The following is an 11,598-nucleotide window of genomic DNA, read 5'->3' as shown; positions in this document are numbered from 1 at the left end:
CACTGCGCAGGATAGAATTCACGCCTGGCCCTGGACAAAAGCTGGAAATGTCATGGAGAATTTTCTAATGCTGTCGTTGTAAGCGAATGCACTGTCAAGCTTCCTTCTATATATTTGTGTTCACTCCTTTGGGTTAGTAAGGTTTTCAGTCTTAGTCAAAGAAGCTTCTAAAGCAACAAAGCAGTTACTTGCAAACACTCATAACTGATCAAAGTACAGAAAATAAATAGATGTTAAGTGTTTAACCCCTAGAGAGGACCTCAATTTCACCCCTCTCCATAGCTCAGAGAACATTACAGAAGAGTGGACTGAAAGAATATGAGAGCTAGAGGTTGTATGCTGTCTTTCACACATGGTGTAGCTTCACGAACTCATGGAAACTGGTTACCTGCGCAAGACTTGCCCATTGGTATTTCATCATAGATGCAGGATAGGCTCAAAAGGCCCCGTTTCTCCCTGAGGAACTGTTGGAAGTAAAGGGCTGCTACAGGAGAGGAAGTAATTTTCTTAAGTGGTGTAGTCACTTGTGCTCCAGTAAATAACTGCACACTTACGCTCATGCAAGCAATCCTAGTTAAACCTAGAAGATCATGAAACAAACAAACAAGCAAAAATCCTATGGAAACAGGAAAAGTTTCTTGTGAAAAAAAGGGGGGATTCCTCAGGGGTGAGAGAAGTTAATACAAGGCTAAAAAAAGGAGCAAAGTGCATTTGTTTTTGTGGCTGTGTGTTTAATTGTTAAAAAATAAATTTTTTTTTTAAAAAAAGCAGTATTTGCGCTGGTGAAATGGCTCGGCAAGTCTTGGGGTCCTACGTGGTGACAGGGGAGAAGTGAGCCCTGTATAAGTGGCCCTTTGACTTCCACACATGCATGTGCACACATTCTTCTCACAGTACATCAATAAGCACAGTTAAAAATACTTTTAAAAGGCACTATGCATTGGTAGCAATATGATAATAAAAACCAAGAGTAACAGTGCAGAAGAATGTGATGAATTTGCAAAGAAGTAATGAATTTGATCATTTCCTTAAAGTTGAAAAGGATTCCTAAAGGCCTGGGGAAACTCTGGCCGGGACGTTGCAGTCAACACTAGTTCTTCATTGCACTCTCGCTACACATAGAGGAGTGCGTGAATGGCAGGAGGGCAGGGGACCTATGGGCACTCTAAGAACAGACACAAGAAAATCAACTTGTCAATATAATGACTTGCACAAAGGTGGCCTTCTAGGGAGAGAGGAAGCAATTTAGTTTTGAGTGTCAAGTAGCTCAATTGGTTCTTTGTGCCAGGCTTATGAGACTGTACTGGAAATACTAACAGCCCCACATCAGGATATCTGAATGAAACTGAGATCCCACTGGCAGTGAGGGGCAGAAAGCCCTGATCAATCTAGTTCTCAATCACAATCATTATTTTATGAGTAATTATCATTATTGTAATTGCTATTTTACTATAATATTCTTTTTTATTTTTGAGATTATTATTAAATTACAACATTTCTGCCTTTCCTTCAGACCCTCCCATGTGTCCCTCCTCATTATCCTTCAAATTCATGACTTATTTTTTCCATTAATTGTTATTGTGGGCACATACATATATGTTCCTAAATATAACCTGTTCCACGCATATAATCTTACTTGCATGTATCGCACTGGACAAGCAGCTCATGTGCTCTACCCTGGGAAAAGCCATTCCTCCTGTCCCCAGCTTTCCTCAGTTGCTGGCATTCTTTGTAGGGATGAGGCCTGGTGGGCTTTCCCCCTGCAGTTTGGCATGTTCATTGGTGTCCTCCTTGCTCAGCTCACAGTGGCATAATCATGTTGGTGAGACTTTGTGAGTGTAGCATGTGACAGCCCTAGGACATGCGGTCTCACATCAAACTTTGTGATGCTCCAGCTCGTATAGTGTTTCCTCTCCCTCTTCCATGTTTCCTGAGCCTTAGGTGTGGAAGTGTTTTGTAGCTGTGCGCACGGGGCTGGGCTCCATAACTGAGAAGTTGTGTTTTTCTGTAGTGGTCTCCATCTGTTGCAAAGAAAAGTTTCTCTGATGAGGGATGAGGACTACACTTACTTGTGGCTACAAGGCAAATGTATATTAACAGATATCAGAGATTGTGCAGGCTTACTTATTAGCTGTCACTGCTCCACGAACCTTGACTTCACTAGCACTGAGTCTGAATTATCATTGTTAATGAGACAGTCCCATTTGACTCAACACATCACAAACCTGTCTGGAGACTCTCCGTTGCGTCACTTCTCCAACCCAAGCAACAGGTTGCAGACTTTAAATTTTACATGAAGTTTTGCATCTATAAATTCATGTTTACCAGATTTTGTATTATATTCCTCCAATGCATAACAATCTATCACAGACGAGAGAGGTCAATGCCCACTTTGTGGATTCTGTTATAACAACAAAAAAGGGTACTAACATGACTGTCAACAGCCAAAATGGAAATAAGGAGTCACCTCATCCATTGCATTTCTCACAGTGTATAATTATATAAACTATGATGGAGATTATGAGGGAACTGTTCTTTCTTCATTTCTCAGTAGACTAACTTAGAGTTGTTGGCCAATGTTTAATCTCAGCAATAATTATAGTAGATTTGAGTAAGTATTAGCAATTGTCTTTTCAAATTACCGCAAGTCAAGAGGAAAAGGTTTCCATGCCCCTAAAAGTCTTTAAAAATTTAAATTTCAAAATTCTGTGCCAGAAAGTTAAAAGAGAAATTTACAAGAGAATAACAGAAACATGACTCTAAGACATATATAAAATGAAAGCACCAAAAACTTTGACTCATGAATTCATTAAGGAATCAGACCAGTATTGAAGTACATTCAAAGAAAGAATCAAAGAATTTTCATTTATATGGAGTAAAAGAATGGTGAAGTAGACAATAGTAGGTTTTTCTATCAGACAGAATTTGTTCAAATGGCTATAGAACAAAAAAAAGAAAAAGTATTTCTGTCTACAACCTACACAATAATGAAAGAGTTGAAAGTCATTCAGAAGTGAAGAACCTTTAGTGGAATCTAATATTCTTCTGTGTGTTCAGTATACCAAGGAAAAGTAGTTTACTATATGCATAGTGTTTTCTTCATACAAGACACTTTAGAAATGCTGCAAAATCCATATTCTAAAGTAATTCCTTAAAGCTAGAAAAAATCTATTAAGGAGAACATACGATTTAGGTTTAACAGTAATGTCTTGTTGCTTAGTTTCTTTAAGCAGCTGAAAAGATAATAAATAATTACAAAACATCTGTGCATGAGAACTGATAGACTAGGATCAGATGGAAGGGAAGGAAGACCTCCCCTATCAGTGGACTAGGAGAGGGACATGAGTGGAGAAGATAGAGGGAGGATGGGATTTTGAGGGGAAGAGGGAGGGAGCTACAGGTGGGGTACAAAGGGAATAAACTGTAATTAATAAAAATAAAAATAAAATATTATAAAAAAAACACATCTATGCATAGTATTTGTTTAAAGACTAAGTAGGTGCTATTGTGCCAATGGCTGTTATCAGAGCTCAGAGGAACATGTGAGCCCCTGCCGTAATGAAGTCAGCAACTGTGGTTACCTAGACAAGATCTACACAAGATCAGCCCTTCAAAGCAGAAGGAGGGTCTTGTGGGGTTCCTCACCTTCTTAAGATATTTTTAAGGCAAATAATGGTTACCATGAGAGGAAAATAATTTTCTCCAGTGGCCTAGCCGTTAGTAAGTTGCACATGCTCCAACAAAAAGCCAACTATACGTATGCAAACAACCCTAACTGAATCCAGCACCATAAAGATAAAAGACACACAAGAGGACTAGTTGAGAAGAGGAAGAGGTTCAGCAGGAATGGGAGGAGGGGGAGATGTCACCATCAATGAATGCATGTTACATAACAAGACTTTTTCTGGGGAGATGCAACACATACATCTACTCAACCCAGATAGGAACCCTATGGCTGACCAAAGTATGGATACCACTGAAGTCTACATTGGTGGAGCAAGAGGTTTTATTGAGATTACTTATAGAAATATGGGTGATGGATTACTTATAGGAGCAAAAATGACTCAAAGGCAGTTGCATCACCAAAGCCCACCCCAGCACTGGTGACAGCTCACAATACATGGGAAGCTGGAGCACAACGCACAGCATTCAGGAAGCTCAACATGTTGGAAAATATCCTTTCCCAGTGTCCCAGTTGTTCCAAACCTTTCCACATAGCTTGGGTGGTCTCTGCTTCTTCCAGGCATTTGGTCTGTTCTCAAACTCTCTTGCAGCATGGCTTGTCTAGGGAACTCTTAGCAGGTTTTTTGTTGTTGTTGTTGGTGGTGGTGGTGGTTTTGTTTTGTTTTTCTATTTATATAGCCTTGGAGAAGGAAGGAACCTAGTGAATGTGCTCAGTTTCAGGGACTTCCTGGAGCTATTTTGAATTGTATACTTTCTCTTTTAAGGAGCTTCCTTACAGGATAGAATTTTTTCTCAGAGGAAACTGCTATACAACAAAACATGTATGAAATTGTCAAATAAATTTTTAAAGAACAAAAAGAAAAATGTGTGTGAAGAAAATTACATGAAGAGAGAAGTGGGAGCTGGCAAGGAGCCCACAAACAGGACTGGTCTTAGAACTCTCAGCTTGAACTCTCAGCTTGCGTCCAGGTTACAGGGTTAGACAAAGGAAGACGGGGCTCCAGATGCAAACTTGTTCCTAAAATCTACTGCAAGGACACAGTTTAAAGGAAGCCACTAAACCGAATATATCAGTGTTTCCCAAAGAATGATTGGAGTTCATCTGCCTCTGAGGATGGAAGAGATGATGTGTGAGACCGTGGACATGCATAGCCTAAAAATACTGATCATTACCCTGAGTCCATTCTTTCCGAGACTCGAAAACTTCTGTTACTTACAGCAGAAGCCTGTATTCATCTTAGTATATCTTGATGATTGTGTTGGTTTGAATTTAAATATTTCCTATTGTCTCATGTTTGAATACTTGGTTCCCAGTTAGTCAAACTGTTTGGGAAGAATTTTCTAATGAAGAATTGTTGGAGATGGATCACTGGGAGCTAGCTTTGAAGTTTCAAAAGACTTCACCATTCTCAGTATGCTTTTCTCTGCTACTTATTCATAGACCAGGCTGTAAATTCTCACCTGTTTCTGCCACCTTGTCTTTGCTCTGTCATCAGGGACCCTAGCCCTATGAAACTGTAAGCCCACTTAAACTCTTTGTTTTATAAGTTGCCTTGGTCATGGTGTTTGTCAAAACTATAGAAATGTAAGTAAGACAACAACCTATCTTTCTAACATTTGCTAACTTCTTTTTCACCATTATAACACACCAGACCCAGAACTCAGTCTTTGCCTGGTGCATGAAAGCAAGTTGTTGAGCTAGACTTTCAAGATATTGCTTTGTTTTGAGATACTTACATGGCCAGTTAGCTTCCATTTAGAAAGCAATGTTAGTTATATTTTGATGATGTAACATTTTCTGTTATTTGCTTTGAGTGCAAGTACTGATTATATTAAAATATTCAAATGTATTAAGGCAGGAGCTAGTTTTCCAAAGGTAGAGTGGGAAAAGAACCCATGATGAAAGATGCATGTCGATCCAAATGTTATGGTAGGAAAAGATGCTAGAGTTAAGAAGGCTATGGTTAAAACAGAGAGGTCAGGAGCACTGAGGAAGATAAATAAGGGTGCTTGTTTATACACTGCCTATTATGAGACAACCAAACTGACTTGACAAAGGTAAAAATGGGACTCTGGAAAGCATGGGCAGCTAGCTGCCCTAGAAAGCTATGTGAAATACAAGTAAGGAATTGTTACCTTTTCATATATTCTCACTTTTAATGCTACTAGTTGTAACAAACTAGTGAATTCTAACATAACAGAAGCCATTCCAGCCCACAGACAGGACTAAACACATGGTGACCAATAAAGACTGCAGCTCCATCTTGGTCACTATGACAGGAATTAGCTCCATGATGGAACTACAAGGTGACCATGTGAATTTGAGAACAAAGAGAAAATGGTTTAATAGTGAACAAGATACCTGCAAAGTCACCAGAAGCAAAGATGGCCAGAGCTAATGGCTAGAACACCGTCAATGTCACCAGTCAACAAAGAAGTCAGAGATCAGCAGAGCAGGGATTTAAACATCCCTAAACAGAAGGACAACAAATGAAGAGTGCATAGCACATGCTCTTCTCCCTAGATGGGTGAGGAGAACACACATAGAGCTTGCAAAACTCCCATTGGCTTGTACCATGACAACCTGGAACACAAACAAGTTAAATAAAAATTAACCCAGTTTTTGTCCAGTTTCTACTAGAAGTGCTATAAAACCCCCAGACAAAACAAGTTTGTTTTTCTCCAACCTGGCCTACATGAAACCCTGCCTTAAAACAAAATCAACAAATGAAAACGCTTAGGTGAGAGGGCCACTTCCCCATTCATGTGTGTTCTATTCTAGTCTTACCCATGTCTCTCTTCTTATTGAACCTTTCTTAATAAACCCATACTCCTCTTTACCCATGGACATCTGCACATCACACACAAACACACACGCATGCATACATGTACACATCTGCACACAAAGGCACCAGTTTGAAACACTGGTGTCAGTCTTTGTTTCAAATCCATTTGCATGAAAACTTCAGGTCAGTTTTCAAAGCTTTTGAGCCTTAGAATTCTAGGTAAAGACGTGCACCCTCACCGGCTACTGTTGACAATTCTACACCAGCATTTTCATTCCTAGACTCCAGATCCACATACCCTTATCTCACTGTTCATTCTCACCACACACAAATAAACCTCAGCATTTTTCAAACAGTTTACAAAACTCAGTCTTTCTCATGTGTGCTCTCGCTCAACATTCACCTGTAGTAACATCCCTCTGCCACCTGCACAACTGAGTTAGTTACTAATCCTTGATCGTCTACCCGAACTCTTCTCCAGTATTTTTGCTTCTAATCCACTTTCCCCTTAGCAGGTCAAATAACCTGCTCAGGGGTCACTCAATATAAGCTCCCAGGGATCTTGTCACCCCTGTGTGCAGCACTGCGTCTCCCTCAGAAGCAAACCTCCCTTCTGAGCACTGCTCCCTTCTGCTTGTCACACCCTTGCAGCCTGTGCCTCAGCCACATTGTTCTTTCAGAAATCTGTGTTCTGTCTCACCTCAGATCTTTTTTATTCTGAAACAGGACTGTTGGTTCCAAGGTAACCCTCACTAGGAAGAATTCTCCTGACTCTCACCTCCATCAGTAGGCCTGTCTGTTTTTAAAACAACTCATGTGTGTCCCTTCCTTCTCCAGAAATTTCACTATTTTCCCTTGGCATGCATCTTCTTCACCTCCTACTCTGGCTGTTCCTTTGGAGATAGCAATGACTACAGCTTATTTATTGCAGCTAGGGTCTGCCATATGGGATTCACCCACAAATATTTCAACAATATTTAAAAGACCACAGGAATATTCTTCCTTTCTCATTATTGCTTTTCTTTGGCCAAACTCAAAACTCCTCTGTTGGAAGGAAGGAAGGAAGGAAGGAAGGAAGGAAGGAAGGAAGGAAGGAAGGAAGGAAGGAAGGGAGGGAGGGAGGGAAGAAGAAAAGAAGGAAGGAAGAAGGAATTGTGTTTGAGACACCTGAACTCAATTTGACAGGAACAAATGATGACCACAAGCGTGAGAGAGCTGGCATAAAATCCATGGTGAGAGGAACACAGAGCAAGAAATATGAGGAAAGCAGCAATAGAAATCTCAGCATTGCCAAATATGGGAAGACAGAGTGAAGAAACCTGCTGGCCATGGAGACACAGCTTTGGGAAGCAATACTGCTGCAGCAAGGACAGACCAACTCTTCACAGCCACTTGCTGAAGGAAGTGACTTAGAGGCTGAGAGCAGGATGCAAGCAACCTCTTCATGAGCTGCTCAAAAGGGATGGTAGAATATTTACATATGGCTAGTTAAAAAGAAACTGAAATGTCAATAGGAGTCAAGGTGGTTTGGGATATTTGGAAGGAGGATTTGGGAAAGAAAGAAAATGTTTTCAAAGAAATTGAGAGTCAAGTTAGAAAACAATCTACCAATTAAGACCATACTACCTGTTATCTTCATGACATAAGGTGTTCCTATCATACTTGCTCACATATTTTATTATGCATTACAGGACATTAAAAGATAAACTGCTAATAAAGGCGATATACAGCAAGCCTATAGCCAACATCAAACTGAACGGAGAGAAACTTAAAAGCAATCCCACTGAAATCAGGGACAAGACAAGGCTGCCCACTCTCTCCATATCTCTTCAACATAGTTCTGGAAGTCCTTGCTAGAGCAATAAGACAATTGAAGGAGATCAAGGGGATACAGATGGGAAAGGAAGAAGTCAAATTATCACTATTTGCAGATGAGATAATAGTATACATGACTGACCCCAAAAACTCTACCAAGGAACTCCTACAGCTGATAAACACCTTCAGCAAAGTGGCCGGATACAAAATTAACTGAAAAAAATCAGTAGCACTCCTGTATACAAAAGACAAAAGGGCTGAGAAAGAAATTAGAGAAACAACACCCTTCACAATAGCCACAAAGGACATAAAATACCTTGGTGTAACCCTAACCAAGCAAGTCAAAGACTTGTATGAAAAAAATTTCAAGTCTCTGAAGAAAGAATTAGAGGAAGATATGAGAAGATGGAAAGATCTCCCATGCTCATGGCTTGGCAGGATTAACATAGTAAAAATGGCCATCTTACCAAAAGCAATCTACAGATTTAATGCAATTCCCATCAAATTGCCAACACAACTCTTTACAGACCTGGAAAGAAAAATTCTCAACTTCGTATGGAATAACAAGAAACGAAGAATTGCTAAAACAATCCTCTACAATAAAAGATCTTCTGGAGGTATCTCCATCCCTGATCTCAAGCTAAAACTGCATGGTACTGGCATAGAAACAGAATGGTGGATCAATGGAATCGAACAGAAGACCCAGAAATAAACCCACACACTTACGGACACCTGATCTTTGACAAAGATGCCAAAACCATACAATGGAAAAAAGATAGCATCTTCAACAAATGGTGCTGGTCCAACTGGATGTCTACATGTAGAAAAATGAAAATAGATCCATACTTATCACCCTGCACAAAACTGAAGTCCAAATGGATCAAAAACCTCAACATAAAACCAGACACATTAAATCGGCTAGAAAAAAAAAGTGGGGAATACCCTAGAACTCATTGGTACAGGAGAAAACTTTCTGAACAGAACACCAACAGCACAGGCTCTAAGAGCAACAATCAATAAATGGGACCTCATGAAATTGAAAAGCTTCTGTAAAGCAAAGGACACCGTCATCAAAACAAAGCGACTGCCTACAGATTGGGAAAGAATCTTCACTAACCCTTTATCTGACAGAGGACTCATATCTAATATATATAAAGAACTAAACAAGCTGAAAATCAATAAACCAAATAATCCACTTAAAAAATGGGGAACAGAGCTAAAGAGAGAACTCTCTGTAGAGGAATATCAAATGGCAGAGAAGCACTTAAAGAAATGCTCAGCCTCATTAGCCATTAGGGAAATGCAAATCAAAACAACCCTGAGATTTCACCTTACACCCATCAGAATGGCCAAGATGAAAAACTCAAGGGACAACACATGCTGGAGAGGTTGTGGAGAAAGGGGAACCCTCCTCCACTGCTGGTGGGAATGTAAACTGGTACAACCACTCTGGAAATCAATCTGGCGCTTTCTCAGACAACTAGGAATAGCGCTTCCTCAAGATCCAGCCATACCACTCCTAGGCATATACCCAAAAGAGGCTCAAGTACACAAAAAGGACATTTGCTCAACCATGTTTGTAGCAGCTTTATTTGTAATAGCCAGAAGCTGGAAACAACCCAGATGCCCCTCAACTGAAGAATGGATGAAGAAACTGTGGTACATCTATACAATGGAGTATTACTCAGCAATGAAAAATAAGGAAATCATGAAATTTGCAGGTAAATGGTGGGACCTGGAAAGGATCATCCTGAGTGAGTTGTCCCAGAAGCAAAACGACACACATGGTATATACTCACTCATATAAACATACAACATAGAATAAACCCACTAAAATCTGTACATCTAAACAAACTAAGCAAAAGAGAGGACCCTAACTAAAATGTTCAATCCCCATCCTGAAAGGCAAAGAGGATGGACATCAGAAGAAAAAGAAAATAGGAAACAACCTCGGAACCTGCTACAGAGGGCCTCTGAAAGCCAGAAGAAAACAGGAAACCACCTTGAAACCTGCCACAGAGGGCCTCTGAAAGCTTCTGCAGTATAGACTGTCAAAGCAGATGCTGAGCCTGATGGCCAACTGATGGGCAGAGTGAATGGAATTCTATGTAAGAAGTGGGAAATAGTAAGAGCTGGAGGGGACGGGAACTCCACAAGGAGAGTAACAGAACAAGATAATTTGAACACAGGGAACTTCCCAGAGACTCATACTCCAACCAAGGACTATTCGTGGAGATGACCTGGAACCCCTGCACAGGTGTAGCCCATGGCAGTTCAGTGTCCAAGTGGGTTCCATAGTAATGGGAAGAGGGACTGCCTCTGACATAATCTGATTGGCCTGCTCGTTGATCACTTCCCCCTGAGGGGGGAGCAGCCTTACCAGGCCACGGTAGAGGACAATGCAGCCACTTTTGATGAGAACTGATAGACTAAGATCAGAAAGAAGAGGAGAACCTCCCCTATCAGTGGACTTGGGGAGTGGCATGCATGCAGAAAGGGGAGGGAGGGTGGGATCGGCAGGGGAGGAGGGAGGGGTTTATGGGGGGATACAAAATGAATAAAGTGTAATTAATAAAAAATTTAAAAAAAAAAAAGATAAACTGCAAGTCCACCTGCCTGTTATCCACCAAACTCACACTGCTCTTCTTTGGCACTGTGTGGAATCCAACCCAGGACTCTAGGTAGTGATTCACAAAACCATTCTGCCGCTGTCTCAGCTCTGGTCACAATGCTGTGATGATACACCACGACCAAAAGCATCATGGGGAAGAAAGGGTTTATATGGCTTCCACATCACAGTTTGTCTTAGTTCCAGTTTCTATTGCTATGAATAGACACCATGACCACAGAAACTCTGGAAGAGGAAAACATTTAATTAGGTCTGTCTTATAGTTCAAAACAATGTGCTGTGAAATATTTAGTGCCATTAAGCTGAGCCACAACCTATCAAGTTGAGGTACCAACAAATATCCAAGCACTCAGCGAACAAAGGCAAAACTAGATATTCATACCAAGAAATGCTACGAGTGACTGAAATCCAGATGCCTAGATACTAGCCCTCAAATACAAACAACATGAGTTCGCACAAGCCAGCCAAAGCCCCAGCAGATGGTGGACAGGTGATCACAAAATCCCTTCTAAGGTTTACATTGGATTGTTGCTAAGAGAAAGAAATTCCATTTTTCTTAGTAGTATGTTCTCTAGTATGTGGACCATACTTCAAATCAAGCTCCAAACTTAAAAGTTGACAAATAGAAATTGGACTCAATTTTACTTTTTTAAAGAAAAAAAAAATGAAGTTGAGTAGGTAGAT

Source organism: Psammomys obesus, unplaced genomic scaffold (assembly GCF_907164565.1).
Source record: "Psammomys obesus unplaced genomic scaffold, mPsaObe1.curated_primary_1811, whole genome shotgun sequence".
Taxonomy (NCBI): Eukaryota; Metazoa; Chordata; class Mammalia; order Rodentia; family Muridae; genus Psammomys; species Psammomys obesus.
Note: the sequence above shows the minus strand (reverse complement) of the source record.